At 37.5% G+C, this 19,713-nt stretch overlaps 1 long non-coding RNA gene across 3 annotated transcripts; it reads right to left on the bottom strand.

Moving 5' to 3' along the window:
- Positions 1–54: 54 nt before the first annotated feature.
- LOC121110731 lies at positions 55–18,029 on the bottom strand. 3 transcript variants are annotated; one of them, XR_005859414.2, is made up of 5 exons: positions 17,978–18,029; positions 15,113–15,991; positions 10,744–10,859; positions 7,516–7,592; positions 55–1,757 (listed from the first exon to the last, which is right to left on the bottom strand). It is a non-coding gene; the product is annotated as an uncharacterized LOC121110731 (long non-coding RNA). The 3 variants fall into 3 exon arrangements; XR_006939186.1 differs by lacking the exon at positions 15,113–15,991; XR_005859412.1 differs by lacking the exons at positions 15,113–15,991; positions 17,978–18,029 and adding an exon at positions 11,927–14,135.
- Positions 18,030–19,713: the final 1,684 nt, after the last annotated feature.

Here is a 19,713-nt window from a genome sequence, read left to right as displayed (position 1 = left end):
GTGATTAATTTCAAAAAAGTAAATCACATAACAAAAGAAGATATTTGTTTTCAGAATCTAGTAATTACTAGAATCTAGCACAGAGAATAGTTAAAGAAACTGTGTTGGATTCTGATTTGAAAGCTGAGAAAAAGAGGCTTGAACACAAGGGAAGTTTTAGGCAAAGTATCATGGCACGATGCCAGGAAAGGACTAAAGAAGGACTGTCAGCTCAGAGCACATTTCACATACGGAAATCATAGAATAACAGCTCACAGGGAAAACTTTTTAATTTTACATAGGGAGAATGCCACAGAGAATAACTACCGAGCCAGCTTCTACATGGCCAGTTACACAAGGTAATACAAATCAATCTTAAACATACAATAAAAGTCTCAATCTGTACTGCGTTATCTAACAGATACATGGTGCCATAACAGAGATATATGTTACCATACAGTTTCAGTCTTCAGAAAATTTGAGCTAGATACTAATAACAGCAGGAAAAGGATGAATTGATTTGATTTTGGTTATGTTCTGAAGAAATGCAGGAAAAATAACCCAATTATTTTTAATGATTTATTTAGTCAAAATATTGAAATATTATGTCTGACGTTTTTAACGGAGTGCTTCAGGAGGCAACCTTTCCCAAGATTTCAATGAAGCAACACAGCTAAATCAGTCTTTAAAGTGTCCAAAATTAGGCAAGATTATTTTGGAAAGATACCAGGTATCGATAACATAAAAGGAATGTCTGACTATATATAAGTATTCCTTCTCTGGCAGCCATCCAGTTCTGATGACATGACATGTCCACATAAACATGCATGCATTCAACACCTTTTTTTCTAGGGGGGGGTGGAGGGAGGGGGGAGAGAAGGCAAACTACAACAGTGTAACTCAGTCATAGAGTTTTCTCTTCTGCATTTTATTTGAGAAAGATAACTGTAATATAGGTATTGCTGCCTGCATAGAAAAGGCTTATTGCTGTTCTGTCAAGCATTTTTAACTCTGAAACTAGGACCAGGAAGCAATCTTCAATGGCTCTTAACCATCGGTTGCTTATTCAGTGGTCTCCTGTTGGAGGTGCAGTTTTTCCAGTATACAGACCTCCTGGCAGAACATGACAGCCAAACCCACTTTTAAATTGTTACCTGAGATTAACCAAATTAATGCGTGCATAGCTCCCTTGTAATGCAGCTCATGTTTGTGGACAATATACGTTCATCTAAGTACAGAATACACAAATATAGGAAGTTCTTTATATACTTGAGAAAGATGGTTCCCAGAAGCATCTCTTGTGTTACCAATTCTCCATCTTCAGCAAAAGCATTTAATAAATTATTTAGTGCCTGGACTGATAAAAGCGTCCATCAGAACAATCAACCTCAGCTTTTTAAAGAACCCACAAAAAGATCAGCAGAAATGCTAATCAAAATCCTTGGTGATGAGAATGCCATTTGCTTTCCAGTGTGCTGCTGAATGTTCAGCTGAGATTTCTTTTCACATCCTACAATACAGAGGATTAGAGTTCTCTGTCCAATTATGTTACCAGTATGCCCTCTGCTGCGTTTGCTCTTTGGACAGATAAGCTCACTCCATGTTTAGAATGAAGTGGTCAGCCTTGATCTATTTTGGCTAGCGGTGAGAGATTACACTTGGCGGCCAGTGCCAGGTACTACCACAACATTAGGAGAAGCTGAGCAGAATGTCATACTTGATAACAGGACAGACAGCATTGCCACATCATCCAACAGACGGCCATCTCTGTAGCATACCTGAGAAGTAGATGGGGGAGGTATTGGCTTGGAAAGAGACAGCAAGGGGTGGGACCAGCTACTAGAACACTAGCTTAAAATTCCTACAGAGGTAGTAGAGTGCTCAACTGTTAAAGTCACATTTAATTTCACTTCACAAATACAAGGAAGACTTCCAGGTGTAAAGCAAAAGCACGTAGTGCACAGGCTTGAGAAGTTTATGTGCATGCTCCGTATTTAAAAATAAAAATAAAAAATACACAACTCCTCCAGAGAATGGCCACTAGGGGTCATTCAGCGAATAAGAAATCTTTAAGGCAGTTGCTTTTCACTGCGGTGATTTTTTGCTTTGCAGTTCAGTTGTTTCGTTCATCATTAAAAACAAAGAGTTAAATTTACAAGAAAACTAAGTACTGGATTTCTAATGATAATTGTCTTTTGAAGTGTCTATCCCTGTATTTTATACACCAAGTGACTGCTGACACTTTCAGGAGTGCTGCTTAATTTGACTGGAGCACAGGCATAAAGTATGATTCCTGAATAGTCAGTCTGTTATGTACTTCTGTCTTTAGGTAAGTAATAGCCCTAACAATTCTGGTCCTAATTCCAGTGTTCAAAAGTTTAAAAGTATTAGTCTGTTTGGCAGGTGTCTGTATTCCAAATTATATTTACTTTTTTTATTATTTTTTGTAGTGTATAATTCCACTGTTTTATCAGTCTTCAGTAGATAAAAGGACTACTGTATTTTTTACTTAAACATCAGGAGCAAAATTAACAAGTCCTACATAGAGTTTTTCTGGTGAAACAAAACTAATGACAGGACAATTAAAGATTTTTTCTCTGTTCCAGTTAAAATATTTCTTCAATATTTGAAAAAAAAAAGTGTGTATGTGTGCAGAAAATGCTTTTCATGTGGGAAAGCAAACAAACAAACAAAAAATCCTCATGACAATCCTGCAAATAAGCTAGACCTGTTTGGAACTCTACAATTAAGAATAAAAGAAGGCAGGAAGACAGGAATGTGTTTAGGGAAGAAAACTGGGAGAAGGATGAGCAGGTCCAGCTCTTGTCAGGTGAGCAAGAGATAAAAACACAGTAGTTGTTACCCAAAAGCCAAGGAAGGAAGAGCTCTTTTGAGCTCTGAAAGTAGCAGGAAAGATGAGCTGAGGAACAAAGCAAACCTGAACTAACAGCTTGTTTTCTTAGGGAAGAGGGCATACAAAGGACTTTCACTCTCATCAACAAGTCTAGGACATAACGTCCTTAGGAATGTTTTGCCAAATCAGTTTTGTTTTCCCTGTTGAAGGGGATGCTCCTCCCATTAGTAGATGGTTTTCATCTGAAGCAAAAATATTGCACATAGAAATTTGCAGAGCAGATTCTTATGTCTCTGTACTTCAGAGTTGCCTTCCCACCAGACTTCTTCATAACTGTTCTATCACTTTCTTGTTTGCTACTCACTGCATACACCATTTAACTTAACATTAGAATACAAACAATTTCCTTAATGAGAGAAGACTTTTTTTCAGAAATATTAATGTAGTTTCTTCCTCAGCCATTTGATTTACTGCAAATGGAAACTGTGCTGTTAGAATGCTTTTCAATAATTTATTACTCACAACATACAAGCCCATCTCCTAAGTATAAGTCATTCGGAAGCAAAATCTCTATCCTGAAAAGATTTTTGGGCTGCTAAATAGAGAACTGTATCTCAATCATACCCACCTGTTGGAAACAACTGTAACAGCCTGTTTGCCAGTGCAAAAATGGCACAGCTCAGGAATGTAACTTAACTGATTAATAACCTGGAAATTATTTGGAAGAAAGTTTAATAAAAGTTGCCTTTATCAGTTTGGGCAAATACATGGACTTTCAAGCTTTAAAGTATTCTAAATGGAGCTAGCAAATCCCAGGATAATTCATACTCAAACACCACAGTTACAGCTTTAAAAGACTGAAAAACATTCTGCATGAAAGTTTTATAGCCACAAGTGTTGTACACAAGGATTCTAGTAGATTGGTGAATTGCCACAGAATCACTAAGCTTTGAAAGACACGTTTGTAAGAGTCACGGCTGAAAAAGTGCATTAAAGGCTTCCAGAAGAGTATGATCATCTTATTAGAAAGCAGGACAAGGATGATGGAGTGCGTGCTAGCAGGGGGAAAAAAAGACATTTATACATTGTATCTCCACTATTTGTTGCTGAATATCAGACCTTTTGATGTAAATGTTGGAGAAAAGCCTGGAACCATTAAAAGCACATAGATGTTAACCATCTTTGAAAAACAGAGCACTTCAAATAGGTCTGCAAAGTTACTACTTGACTGTAAAGATTTTGGGCTTATCTGAGTTTCAGTTTCTTGTTCTGTAGCATATGAATACTCATTCTTTTTAGTGTTTTGCATCTCCTTAATGTGAGGAAAATGCTTTAAAATTGAGGATATTTTATCCTAAACATTCTGTCATATACATTAAATAAAGTTATTCTACTTTGATGGCATTTATTAGTATTGAATTACAAGATGCATTTCGGTGGAGAGCATTCCAATGGCCAAAGCTAACAGAGATTCAAACCACACTACTAATTCAGTTCATAAGATGCTTCAACCCAGCAAATAAAGTGAAGAGCAGACAAAACTCTTCCATAATCCATATTTTCTCAAACTACAGACATTTCCTAAGGGTTAAAAACACAGAAATATTTGCCAGATGTGCAAGCTTGAAGCAGCTTTAACTGGAAGTCTTCGTTCAAGACATCTCTGAGGAGCTTAGTATTCATATTTTCCCAGCATAACCATCTGCATTACTAGCCAGGGTTATGGCAGAACCACTGCAGGCTGTTTTGGCGTCTTCATACCCAGATTTAGTCACTTTCTGCAGTCCTTCCACTAATCAAAGGTGCCAGAAGCAACAGTTGGTTAGTTAACTGACAGCTAACTAGGTTCCCAAGTAGCACTTTTCCTACTTCTCAGCTTGACCTTACTGTGGCTGTGAGCAGAGCAATGCAGAGAACAGCCTGTGAAGCATTTGCACCCAGATCTCTCCCCGTGACTTAAGCTGGAACAGATGATTAGTGCACGTAATCAAATCAAAAGGAGCTGAAGGTTCTAGCCCCTTTTAAGAGGCTTTCAGCTCAGTAGCTAAGGATCAATCTCTAAATGCTAGAGTAATCATTTATTTTCTTTTACTCCCTTTAATGTTCAAGATACTCTTATACTGACAGACACACCAGCAAAACTGAAACTAGAGAAAAACAACAAAAGAACTGCTGGCAGTTTAATGCTTCTTCTTGCAGACACAGTTTTGATCAGACCCATTTACCTAGTTACCTGCATTCCTCTGTCTCCTCAGATGTTCTCTCTTATGACTATAAGCAAGGTAAAAACTGGGAAGGAGAATTTTATAAAGGTCTTTGAAAAGTAGACCTTTCAATCCTCTACAGCTTTGCCGTCTAATTGGAATAACCTTTTGAATCACTAGAAGTTCCTAACTACAGAGCTAAACAAGATCACAAGGGTGAGACCTGGAAAAAGGTCTAGGAATTGTTGTTCCTGTCAGAAATAGACTTAGCAATATCTTGGGCAAGCTATACAGGCCAGATAGGATTGCATCCAGAATTTGACATTTTGTTCAGAGGCAGCAGATAATATTTCCAGGCTGGTACGTGTCTGTTCTGCGAAGCTTCAATTTTGGCAGAAGGAATTCTGAAAAGCACAGCCCCACAAACAATGCATTGGAAACCTTAAGAACAGCACATGCTGAGGTGGGAAAAGAGTAGAAAGAGTTTCTTTTATTGTCACACAAAGAAGGTAGAGAGAGGGAAGGAGGCAAAGAAACTGAGAGAGAAGGTGTATATCTGGTTAGAAAGTTCTCCTGAAACAGACTGTGAAATATCTCAGTAAGCATGAATCATTTCTCCATAAGCACTGTAAGCATGTGTTGTTCTTATTATTTCTTTGTCATAATACTTTCCTGCCACTTCTTATCCTATCAGGCCTTCTCTCCAATGAGAAATAGTTAGAGATGTGCTGTGGAATTATTCACTGGCTACAGTCAGAATGGGATTGTCCTCCTCATGAATATTCAGGCAGCAACTACAGTAAGATGTCTTTATGTTCACCTTTTGTTCTTTTTACCACTCAGAACTTAGGAAGTGGAACAACTTCAGTTCACTGCCTTCAGATTAGTTTACCAAAGCATTATTCACACACTTGCACAAAATGCAATAACTTCCATATCAAGAAGAAAATATTAAATACCAAATGCTTAATCCTGGAAACTTCTATTTCAGTTTCATTGTCCACCGAGAATCAATGGGCATATATACCTCCTGCTTCTCTCCAAGTCATGAAATAAGAAACTCAGCTTTCTCTTTATATAGAATCCAATCAAGTAATGTGGATGACTGCTAAACATTGTTATGAATAAATAGTATCTACGTAGAACACATTTGTACTCATGAAGCAGATGTAAGAATTTGTACAGTCTGTCTGATTATGAGCTGTGTTTATCTTGGACTTCAAACTTTGATTCTAAGCCATGTGTCATCTCTTTACCTGCTTTTTGAAGCAGAGTTCTAAGGGAAGTTGGCACAGGATCATAGCATTTTGACTATGATCTTTTGGACAAACAGACGCTTGTATGACAACATATCCCTTCTAATCTGCAATGGGAGAAAAAGATGGGGTGTTTAAACCAATAGCACTTGGTTAAAGAAGATGAGCAAAAGACAAAAAAAAAAAAGCCTTATGGTGGAGAGGCTTAAAAAGTAGAAAGCACTGATCTCCTTGGGCATTTTGACCAAAAGCAGGAAGATGTCCTTCATGCCAGACAGATAGGATTTTAGTTAAAGTGAAGAGAAAAGCACATTGCACTTGGGTATTGTTTTCCTACTAATAAATTTGGTACAATGTAACTAATGACAGATGATGTTTTAGGGTTATTTGCAGCTTCCTAAGACTTTGCTTTTAGTTCTCAGGGCATGCATAGATGTATAAAAAACCCTCCATGCGAATCAAATTCCTCTTGAAAGGTGTTTAAGCAAAGAAACCTGAAGAGTCAACAATAGGCATAGGCGTCAGTTGTTGAACTGTATGTTCAGTTTCGAAAGGGAGCATTATTTTGCACCTCACAGTACAAACGCAAGCACCTGCAGTCTCTTTATACTACAGAATCTTAACACATTTAAGGCTCAGTGGACTGCAAGCAAACAGCACAATCTGGTAAGAGTCCAGGGAGCAGACTGACCTGGTTTCAGCATTTACTCATTTATTACATTATGTTTCATTTGGTCATGACTGATGTGACTGCATTTTGTTTGGCATCTCTAAATCCTTATAAAGGTTGTATTTGCACGTGGCTCTAAAATCCACAGTTAGTCTTTAATATATTTTAACACTTATGTGTTGATTTACAAAAGACTCAAGTAAGTCTCAGCAGAATGCTTAATAGTTACAAGGAAAATTTTAGGAGATTTATTATTATGATAAATATTTTTTCATATTTACAGTATTACTCAGAGTTGGATTGAAATGATTGGAAAAAAAATAGAGCCATGCAAGAAGAAAGAACACTTCAACAGTATGCCTTTGTTCACAAGAAAATTGGGCTGCAGAATCATCTTTCAAGATGTTATGATAGAAAGAAAAACAAAGCTCACAGTAACTTGAAAAAAAAAAAAGAGAGAACATTCGGATAGGAAGGACAAAGAAGCATAACGGAAGAAGTCAAATAAGGTAGAAAACAAAGAAAGCTTTGAATTTGTAGAGCGAGGCATACCTCTAGCAGACTCATCACTGAATTCATCTCCGAATTTTCCTTTTGTACAAAGTCTCCTGTTTTTATTTTCTGCTAATCTGGAAATCAAAGCAGAAGATCGAGACAAAACTACTTAAATTATAGATATTTGTGTACAGAGTTATCTTTACAGTAAAACTGTTCTTCCCAAGTAAATTTTAGAGAATTTTAGAGAAAAGGGTCAGCATTCCATAAACGTCATTTACAACATTTTCAGTGTTAACATGTTCAGTGATAAATTAGGGTAATTAATAAACTTCATGGTTGTTTTGCATAGGGAAAAATGGTTACATTTTATTTAGCTTAACACATCTAAACACAATCTATGTACTCATCCCACAGTGAGTCAACACAACACTACTTAAATTCAGTCTAATAAAACAGAAGGGTAGCAGCATGAGTCTTTAGTTGGTTAGGTTCTAAGTCAAGATACTCTGACCTCAATAATTTGTCTAAATAACTATATTAACTACACTGAAGTAAGGTACCCTTAAATTCCCCTCTGTAGTAGCTGGTCAATGGAACAGTTGGAAGAGCACAGTCTTGTTAATACAACAAAGTTGTTTACTGCCAAAGGACTACTTTATCCATATTTCAACCAACCAGGTTTTTTGGAGGGTAGTGGGATAAGGTTGCCATGTAGCATTTTGTACAAAAAGATAACCTGTGATCATCACAAGAAGGTTCATGACAGGAAATACAGCTATTTCTTCTTCAGAATAGGTACAATCTCATAAATCTCTAAATAACCCAAAATACAGTCCAGACAGATGGAAATGGTTTTATCTAAGTGAATTATTTTAGTTCTGCTTGTTAAGTTTTTATTTGTCTTTTAGAGCTGCCTTGCTGTTTTGCTAGAGCGCTTTGATTTAGGAATGGTATTTTCACAGCAAACTCATTAAACTTCATTTCAGCTCGCATTGATTTTAGTCCATAGTTTGGTAAAGTTGTTACTTGACTTCATCCAGAATGTGTTTTCAAAGCTGCATATGAGCAGCTGGCTACCTGCTGTGGGGGTAGCTCCATGTGATCCTGAGCCTTTGTTTCTAGTACCTTTGTTCTTGTTCAATTGACCCATATCGTAAAATTACTTCATTTCTTGCTGCCATTCACATTCACCTTGCCTCATGTGCCTGGAACAGTCTCTATTCTCTCGCATCCCAAGCATTTGTCTATACTTGCAGTTTTACAGCAGAGCTATAGTGACCTGTCCCCAGTGTGTGGAGAGAGAATTTAGCTGCAAAAGTGCTTACTTCAGAGTGCATTTTTTAGCACCTAGTTGTTCTCTACAGATTTTTTTTTTCTGTTTTGGTTTTGCAGAGCTAAAAACAAATGAGGAGGGTTTTGTGGAACCTGTCATTATGGCACTCTGTGAAAACTGCACCAGATGAAAGCCTAAAGCAACTATTGTGGGAAACCACATCAAGATCCAGCCTGTGCTTATTTACACAGCAGCCTATTAAACTTTATTCTGATCTGATATGTGACTATGTCCTCCATAATCTTCTTGTGTAATCTAAAGTTGTAAAAGTACAGTTGAATGTATCTTTTTTAGCCCAGAAACACATTTCATACATTTCTTGGAAAAATTCCCAGAAGGGTAAATAGGAAGGGATGGGCTAACCTGACAAAAAACAGAAGAGAAGAGAAAGCCGAGATAAGCAACTTACATACTTGACTCAAAACAAGAAAAAAAAATCTTTTTAAGTGTATAGGACAGGTACAGATACAGCTGAACTTCTGCATTCAACAATAAAACCAGCCATTTCTTCCCTACCGATGTCATGAGAGGGCTCAAGGCACAATGTTCACTGCCAGTTCTTTCACACAGAACAATTTGTTCGACATGTAGAACACAAGCTTCTTGCTGACTTTCCCACTTTCCCCTGAACTTCAAACAATGCAAGCTTTTCATGTTATTTGCTTAGAAAATTGTAGCTGAGATCCAGCATGTGGTTTTCCACCTTTCCATAAGATTTGCAGCTCAGAGAACAAAATGAGCAGCCATCTTATTCTGAAAGGACACAGCAATATATCTTCTGACGTGGGAGCATCCATCCCTGTGCACACATTTCTCCACACTTGGTACTTCTTAGAGTCTACATAATTTGGTAGGTTTGGATAATTTCCTTTGCTCCTCAGTTCAGCCTCACCCTTTCCACCTAAGACCACAGTTATCAAACCATTAGATTGAAAGGCTCTATTGTGGGACTAACATTTATAGCAACCCTTGTGATACATCAAGACAGTCCTCCCCTCAGAATCTGTAATCTCTCACTTCAGAGCTTACATTTGAAGCCCCTGATTCACTGTGGTTAAAAAAAAAAAAAAAGCTTAGAAGGAATATGCATTCTTTGGCACTAAGGAAACCCACAGGCTTCTGGGCCTTGTGATTAATCTATCTGATGCCCAGGAAAATAGATGCCTTCCTTTGCCTTAATAGGCATGTCCCTAAAATAGCAGACATGGTAAACACTGACCACCTCTTTACATTTCAGGACATTAACAAAAAAAAGAAAATCTCATCCAAGAGACATTGTTTTCAAAGATGTAGAACAAACTACTGTATCTCCTTGAACACTATTGTTAAAAAAAAAAGGAAGGCATCAGAAAAGAAGAGTTTTCAGGTGTCCTGGCTTCAAGAGAAACAGCTCTGATCTGTGGTCAAGGCTTTGTAGTATCCACGTCAGAGAGTAAGACAGACAATGATGGCAGAGACAGAGCCTAGTAGGAAATATTAAGGCTTTCTGTATTTCCAGGAGAATGATGAAACTCATGCCTTACAGAAATTTTAACTTGATGTTCCTTCTTTACTAAGCCAAAAATCAGACTTTGCTGATTATTAATAATGATTATTACTGGGAGTGCTACATGACTTCGTTTATAGAGTCTACCGCAAGGGAAAATCCAGTTCCTTTCTCAAGCAGGAGTTCAGATTCCTTCTTGAAATTTTTGCAGTTCTCTTTCATGATCCCCTTCTACAGCAAAGGACACATGGTAAACTTGTTTCACCCTGGAACTGTATTTTTAAAATAAATTTCAGATGGATAGTGTTAGGATCTAAAATGCAAGCTTCAATATTTCACATAAAATAATAGAAATGTAGAATACCTTAAAGATTTCAGTTCTCTGGTGCTCTACCTACTTGGACAAATTCAGTTTCAAATACCTGGTGTACAGTAGAATTTGTACCATTCCTTATGGAAATACCTTGATCTTTGTAGTTGCTTGTGCTTTTTGCAAATGCTGACAACAACCTGTAGAACGCTGGACAGTAAAATACTCTGCAGTAGATGCATCTTTCCTGTTCTGTTTTGGTGTAGATTCTAGTAAGAAAAATCATGTGTTAATGAGGAAATATATCTGAGAAAGTCAGAATGATATTAAAGAAAAAAAGAAGCAGAATCTTAAGAACGTAGCATACAACAGAGAAGTATACAACCAAGCCGATTAGTAATTGTTATGGTAAATCACAGTGACTTCTAGTAAGAAGGAAACAAGCATTTCTGTTCTGATGTGCTGATTAACTCAATTGAGATAGTTGTAGCAAGCCTCCTCCTTTTATTCCCTAGTTTAGATACAGCCCCTGTGGATTTACTAACGATTAGGCAGGCAGCCAAATGCTTTCCATTTATGTGCTTATTATCACTCATGGAGGGTAAACTTTCTACCATAACTGAATTTAAAAGAACATTTCTTTTCTAAGTTCCTTTCAAAAAGGAGTAATGTGCTTTAAATACAGTATAGGATTTTCAAAGTCATCCTTAAACCATTTATGCCTTCACCACTGGTAGAAAGTCTACCTTTAACCAAACTTGAAATGACTGCTTTTTAAAAATAAAGTACGTGGCTTCTCCAGCTTCTCTAATCTAATTTTGAAATTTATTCACTTAAAAAATAGTAGCTAATTTAATAAAAGTAATGTGAAACTCTCGGATCCCAGAGCACACACGTGCTACTTTGAGAAATATGGTATACATGATGCATTTCTTGCGATATTAGTGATCAGGGCAGCTCATGGAAGGGTCTAATGTGTTCCAGAAAAAAAAGGCAAGAAAGAGACAAACAAAGCTTGGCTGTGAGCAGTGGAGAGAAGACAGCAACAGTCAAAAGGAGGAAAAGAGACAGAAGGAAGGAAGACAAAGTCCATTGTTTGTAGACAGTGTTATATTAGAGCAACACATAGATTGTTTAATTGGAAGCTGAACCAGCTGAGCCATTACCATTCCTATTTTCTGGGCAGTTCAAGCATCTTCCATGTTTTCATGTAAATACAAGAAAAAAACACGAACACACATTAATTAGAAAACACAGAGAAAGACAACACAACAAGAAAGTGGCATTTTATGTAACCCACACTGTTCTCTCTGCTCCTCTGTCTCCTATCACTTACACTCACAAGCGAGGTAATCTTTCCTCATACACTGCCTGGTTTAACTCAATGTGTAGTCCTTTCTTCAAGTAGCTTAGTTCTGCTTCAAATAGCACAGTACTCCTTACTGAGCATAGTTTTGGAATAATATATATTTTAAATCTGTTACTTTGCCTTAAATAGTGAGCTGAAAAGCAGAGGGCTGGTTAATAAAGCAAACAAGGCAAGTATTGGATCACATTACTCAAGATCAGCAAATGAAATATGGGTAGAGAAGAGAAAGTAACCAAGTAAACTACAAGCCTATTAAACAAACTTTAGTAGTACACAAGGTTTTAAAACACCCAACATAAGAATTATTAATACATCAACTAAATGTAAATTTGAAAAGAAGTTAAGGGTAAATAAGTCTTGCATGGGAAGAAGACTGCATGAGGTCTACCTGGGTGCTTTTTTTTTTCAGATAAATACAAAGCAACCCTTTCTTTTTTCCTAGCTTGAAATAAACACAGTGAGCCAATTTTGATGGACATTATGAAACCATTTGATACACCAGGCTTTCAAAAACCAGCTGAAAATGAGAAAAAGACTAGAGCGTAGGAGAAAATGAGAATATAGGGCTAAGAAATGAACTGGAATCAGACCAAAATCACAGAGAAAAACGTAAATGTCTTGGTGTTGGACAGACTGGACTATCCTTATTATCAAGGCAAAAACAGAAAGATTCAACATGTTGCATTGAAACGGGAAGTGTATGTTTGGAGCAAAGTTACCAGCTGAATTTTCTAGGATTAGTTAGGAGACTAAAAATAGTGGATAGTATCATAGCTAATTTTGGCACAGCATAAGTGCGCTTATGACATTTTCTGATGACAAAGTTTGGAGGCAACGTCAAAGCAGAAAAGGCCTGGAATATCATAAAGGTCATTGAACTTCAGTTACAGAAAGGAGGAGAGGTTAAAAGTACAAAGTCCAAGGTTGTACCCTTTGATATTACTAGTGGGAATTTTCTACTGCCTGTTAAAGGTTTGTGATTTAGAAAAGAGACTTAGGTAAATAAAAAAAAAAGAGATAAATCAGTATTCCTATCTGTTGGAGCAAAATTATGTCCCCTCAGGCAGAACTAGCTATGAAAAAAACATGTTTCCCTATAGACTGGCAAGTGTTCAACCATTATGTAAGATTTTTATATGGCCTTTTCTGGAATAGCGTCAAATGGACGACAATCCCGATGAAAGTGATTTAAAGGATTTAGCTTATTTAGCTTATTATCTTTTCATTATTTATTCACTTGAAATCTGAGGAAATGTGTACTATCACTCTCCGAACACACTGGAGATAAAGAAGTGGGGAAAAAGAATACCACCAGAAGGAAAGACAATTTAAGAACAACTCAGTTTCAGCATAAGATCACCTGCATATACAGTCATAGAAATGTATCACAGAAATTACAATGATTTCCATATGTCTGGGACACAAACTATTGCAGTAGCTTCCCTGTAAGAGTGTGGAGTACAGAAAAAACAGACTAAAAAAACCACTTTACAAGTCTTTTCAGATGAAAGTTTCATAAATTTACAAGTGGGGTCATATTATCTGTTAAGTTGCAGGAAGGAGCTGGGCTCCGTAGCCCACAGAGTCTTTTCTGATCCCGTGTTTGTTTTTGTTTGTTTGGTTTTTTTTTTTTTTTGTTTGTTTTAAAAGCAGGTAAAAAGGCAACAACAAGATTTCTGTCCAAATATAAAGAAATAAAATTTAAATGATATGCAGCTGTGATCTGATCACCAGGACCTAGGTTAGCTGGCAACAATCTGAGCTCTCTTACTTGAAATTTTCAAAAACTTTACTATCCTGTTTCTTTTACAGCATACCCCGCTGCTCTTTTAACTATTTTTGGGACATTTCCAAAGCAGTTATGGGAGGTCGATCTGTGTCCTTCTGTCTGAGCAGTTCTACTTTCATTTCCATTACAGAAAATAAGGAATTGTTTTCACTATACTAACAATTCAGAGCCAGAACCTCTTTTGGTAAAGCTCTTGTATACCACCCATGAAAACAATTTGCTCCCCAGGGATAGCACCTCAACTGAAACAGCTTTCAAGTTTTAGCGTGCTCTTGGCAGAATGGAAAGAAGTTCTTGAATTTTATGTACCTATGACATAGATACATCCAGATGGGGAGTACATGCAGAGAACACATGCAGAGGAAGGCCACAAAAATGGCCCAAGGGATGGAACACCTTCCTACAAGGACAGATTGAGAGAGCTGGGGCTGTGCAGCCTGGGGAAGAGAAGGCTCTGGGGAGACCCTGAGAGCAGCCTCTAAGTATCTAAAGGGGGGCTGTAAGAAGAAAAGGGTCAGACTCTTTAGCAAGGTCTGCTGTGACAGGACAAGGGGAAATGGTTTCACACTGGAAGAGGGGAGATTTAGATTGGACATAAGGAAGAAGTGTTCTACACTGAAGGCCATGAGGCGCTGTCACACATTGCCCAGAGAGATGGTGGATGCCCCATCCCTGGAGACAGCCAAGTTCAGGCTGGAGGGTCTCTGAGCACCTGATAGAGCTGTAGGTGTCCCTGTTCATTGCAGGACAGTTGGATCAGATGGCCTTTAGTTGTCCCTTCCAACTCAAACCGTTCTGTGATTCTATGACAGCTTTCTACAGCTGCACAAACCTGGAGGTTCTGTTTTCCCTAAAGCTCAGCTGGTTTTGCCAACACAAGCAATTGGTCTAATAAAAATCCCTTCTCATTAAAACCTTGCCTTAAGCATCTTGTAAGCAACAGGAGAAAGCCAAAACTTACAAGCTCTTCTTGGACCGCATTGTTTACGATGGAAACAGTTTATAAAAGTCTAAATAAAGTAACTGACAGACAGCTCTATCACTCCCAGTCTTGGGCTCTGTGTTTTGGTGCCCTTGTTCAGTAACAACTGACTTCCACAGCTGCACTGCCCCCAAGACAGCCAGTAACTGTGCTCATTCCCCTGGAATGTCTGTGGAGCAGCTCCCTCAGACAACCTCTCCTGTCTCCACAGCACAGGTGAGCCTGGGGTGTGCTGAATTCATGTGGCTCAGTACCTGTGCCAGGTTACAGCCTACTGATGAAGCTCTGACATGGTAGCTCTTGCCTTCAGGGGCTCCAGGCCATCACAATACTTTCTGGTATGCCTGCCACTGAAGCTGTGCTTCCATACTGGGACAGTCACCTTTTGTCACAGGGCCTCGGCATTAGGCCTTGACGTTCCCACAGAGAGCGACTGTTGAGGCCGCCATTTTGGTGGTGCTTCTGGCTTCACCAGGTCAGGAAACAATGAAGGCGGTAGGCATTATGGGGCCTCACAGAGGGAAGCCCTCAGAGCCCCCACAAAGCCCCTTGGCCCTACAAAAATGAGCAAGTTTATCCACGACTCCCTGTTGCAAATTCTGCAGCTTGTGCTTTTCCACAGAGATGTTTAGCTCTGGGTCACAGCTTGTAAACTCTTCGGGTGGTCTCCTAAGGCAGCCAAGTACATGGGCTGTGCTTTTATTTTAAGGAGAAATGGGGAAAAACATTTGATTACAAAGGATGCTCAAGCAGGCCTCTTTAATTTTGATTTCTTCCCGCTTTAAGCTATAAATATAGCTGAAAATTACAAAGGGCTCTAAAGTAAATACCAAAAGACAACATTTACAATTTTCCACACAGCTACACCCTAAACCAATAATATAAGGGAATCTGTCCAAAACTTTGAAGTGTTATTATAGTTTGTGACATGGCAAAACACTGCAGTTTCTATATATTTATTTAGCCAGCTGCCACTCCCTCAACAAGTTTTTACATCTGTTTGTTCGCTACATCGAAATACACGATGTTAGGAGATATGGTATTTTCAAGGTATTTGTATCACAAACTCATGTTCACAATGTCTCTTTAGCTTTTACTTACATAATAAAAAAAAAAGATCTGTTTTTAATCTATTTTGAAAGGGAAAGGAAGCCTTTGATAAAATGAATCTATTTTATCCTTAGTTGTTTTCTTCCCACTGAATGCTTTTCCCATGGTTCTAGCAAGAAATTCTTCTAAAAAATATTTTTTGTATTGAATCCTATTAAATAAACAAAAGGCAACAGATTAGTATTGTTGTTTGTGACCATTTAGTAGCACATAGAAAGCATCAATTGGTACAAATGATGTAATTTAACCAAACAACATAATAAAGCAATTTGGGAGATTTATTTAAATTGTCCATCATTCGGATCACAGTAACTCATGTGCCTTCCAAAATCAGATACAGTAACTGAATTATTTCAGAAGACCAAGTCTTATGATTTGTTTTGTTTTATTGTTGGTTGATTGGTTTTGATTTAAGTTAGGAATTTGTCAGGTTGTATTGCTTATTTTGTGTTTTAATCTTTTCCCAAAATGACTTCCATGTGCAGTTCTCCGTAGCATTCATACCCTAAGCAAAACTGCACTCTCCCTTCAGGTAGACACGCTGCATTGAGATTTCACTTCAGAGCACTGCCAGCATATTTAGCAGGAGTTAGATCCCAGATCTCTCCTCACATAGTTTGGTGTACTGAAGTTTATGGAAACGCCTTAATGGACCTCAATATCTCAGTCAGGTGCAGACTAGAAGGTCAGGATGTTTATTTTTCAGAAACAAATGGTAAACTTTTCAGTGGGAGTGAAGTTGATATTTACCATATATTGCAGCTCCTCTTTGCTACAATTATAAGAAAGCCATTAAGTTTACGCAAGAAAGCCCAAACGTAATCCACTAATGTCACGTGCAGTTTGGTTTCTAAGGTTTTTATAGAAAGCTAAAAGAAAACATTTGGATAAAACACTGAACTGCAATGTTGGGTTCTTGGAATGAGAACAAAAATATTTTGCTATTAAATGAAAATATTTTAATTACGCCAGAAACCACGCAGAGTTTGCGATGCCTGCTCAAACCCCTGTTTCTGCAGAAATGCATTAACAATACAAGTATTTCTATCAGATGGGTGCTACGTACTGGATGGGATTCTTAGCACATAGAATTCTACAGTACTATGTGGTAATCCCATCCCAGTGGGATAAGAAGCTATGTTGCTTCATTTTAAACAGTTCTGAGAGTTCCTCAGTAAAGTACTATCCACATGAAAATTAGTCAAAATCCTAGAGCTACATGCATGGCTGTGTAGCAGCATGGACAGGTGTTTGCTCCAAGCACCCCCATTTGCTGTAGGATTACTGGAGAAGTAAAATATACTTTTTGTGAACATGCAACAAACATTTTTGAAACTCAATATTTATAGGCAAGTCAACCTGAAATCCTGTGTCTCTGCAATAGAAAGTTGCAGTTAGCAAAGAGCACACAATTTATTTGTACTGTAATTTTAGACAAGCATGGAGCAATGCTAAACTAGTTAAAACCACAAAGCCAACTGCAATTATTAAAGCAATTTACTGAGACTACCCAAGGACATAAGTGCAAGTATTTGGAATGTACTGTAGCATTTATTATACCCTTAAGTGTTCTCACTCTTAAATGTTCTCCGCTCTAAGGTTCAAAGGTAGAGAGGGCAATAATTTTCCAGTAATTTTTCTTAGCCAACAAATGTATTAGGCATAACACTGACTTGATAGATTTATGGCATGTTACTAATACAGAATATCAGTTCATTGCCTAAAATTATTGAAGAATATTTGAACTTTTATATCTACAACAATGAAGATAAAAGGAAGAGAACACTTCATGAAATAGAAATAAAAGCTTCAGGAGAAAAAGAAACCTATTATTCCATATTACATATAATAAGCAGGCTGGCCAGAGAAGTGTTAGATTCTCATTCTCTGAAGTTATTCAAGCTTTAACTGGATGCCTACCTGTGAGACCTGCTGTAGGGAAACTGTTTATCAGGGGAGCAGACTTGACAATCTCTAGAGATCCCTTCCAACCCCTACAATTCTGTGATTTTTTTTTGTAATGCAATAGAAAGCACAACAATGACAGCAAAGCAACAAGATTCTAGGCTACAGCAAGTGAAGACTTGCTCAAATGCAACAGCCATAAGCACAGAAATAAGGAAACAAAACTGCTTACCCACAGAAGGCCTCAGGTAAGCAGAGTTCTCCAACAAAAGACACTTACGCCCACCCCCTCCCCCTGCCAACCCTTAAATGGGGTCTGGGAAGGGGTGGATCCTGGCTCCACCCCTTCTGGTCACTCAGGTACATTGCATGCACCTGAGCTCCCCTGGGTTGGCCCTGCTTTCCCACCAGGTGCTCAGTCACTGCTTCAATCTCTGACTTAATATTTCCACTATGTCTTTGAATGTTCCTAGTTAGATACTCAAAGAAGGTGGCTTTTAAAATATTTCTTATTTCATATAATACTTCTGTAACTGCTACTACTGCCTGAGTGTTTATTGACTCAGTCATCACATCAACTAGGATGTTATAGGGGGTTTATATGCAAAAACTACAGAACTTCAGGAACAGTCAAGAGAAGTGCTTTTACCAGTTCTCCTAAAAGCATTACTGACAGCGATCCTGACCATAAATCCCCTCTCAATGCTAAAAATTTTGTGACTTCTACTGAATAGGTGGAAGAAAATTGACTAAATTTGAAACGAGAATTTATTTCTTACTGTTCACTAACTTCAGGGTCAGATTATTTTAACTTCAAGCTTTATCTCATTGCTTCTTTCAGGACGCAGAAAATAATCTACTAACTTGTTCTCCAGAGAATCCAGTTCCATGTAATTTTGATCCATTTTATTTAATTTTAGCAGATTATACATCAGAATTAAGATGGCTGTCTAATCTATGACTGTGAGGAAGAGAAAATAAATGATTTACCAAGGTTGCTTTTTGGTGGATTTGCTTATTTTCTTTCTTTTAAAATTGGCTAAAGAGAGTCTACGTGATATACAGTAAATACTGAAGTTTTAAAAAACCAAGTCAGTCAAAATGGATTTCATCTTTTCCTCTTTGCCTGCATCTCTTGACTGGTCTGGAGCACAGCTTTAAAAATAGCTTAATCTTTAACAATTATCTGCTTGAATGTGTATTTATATCTTAATAATAAACAATAATAAATACATGATATGTAAATATTGAGAAGAGGTTATACTGAAGAGCCTGTGGAATCAGATAAGGTGAGAAAAAGTTGCAATAGGGTATTTAAATCAAATTATAAACTATAACTATTTGAATAATGTTGATCTATTTTCATTTTATAAATAGGAATGATTTAAATACGAAGCAAGTCAGATGGATGGAGACAACTGAAAAACACTAGGTTTTGTATTGTATTTTGTAAGACATATTTTATTGGCCCCCTCCCATTTTACATGTCTTTCTGGACACACTTCACTGAAATGGAGGGTGAATAAATATATCCAGGTTTGGTGCAGAGTGGTACAGATTTCAGCAAACTGAAAATCAGCCTAAACCAAACTTCATTTTTCAGAATGTAGTCAATTTACCAATTCAGTAGCACATCTTTACTTGTAATAACATGATTATTAATTGTTAAATGTAGGAAAGGCTATTCTAGAGCTGGAACAATACTTAACAATAAAGTTAAAAAAAAAGAAAAGAAAAGAAAAAAAAACCTAAAACCAATCAGGTTTTACTTGCAGATGCTAAGTTCCAAATGACTCTTCATAACATGTCTTGGAATGCCTTGAGTATTTCCTGAGGAGTTAATGTTGTTAAGGCATCTCAAGAAATGCTTCTATATCCAGCTGGTTTTATATGCTTTAGCATGTAATCCCTTCATAGTCATCACAGAATAACTGTGCTTTACATATAAGGCGTTTTTCTTGTTGATAT

Source organism: Gallus gallus, chromosome 4 (assembly GCF_016699485.2).
Source record: "Gallus gallus isolate bGalGal1 chromosome 4, bGalGal1.mat.broiler.GRCg7b, whole genome shotgun sequence".
Taxonomy (NCBI): domain Eukaryota; kingdom Metazoa; phylum Chordata; class Aves; order Galliformes; family Phasianidae; genus Gallus; species Gallus gallus.
Note: the sequence above shows the minus strand (reverse complement) of the source record. Positions and strands in the feature narration are given on the sequence as shown.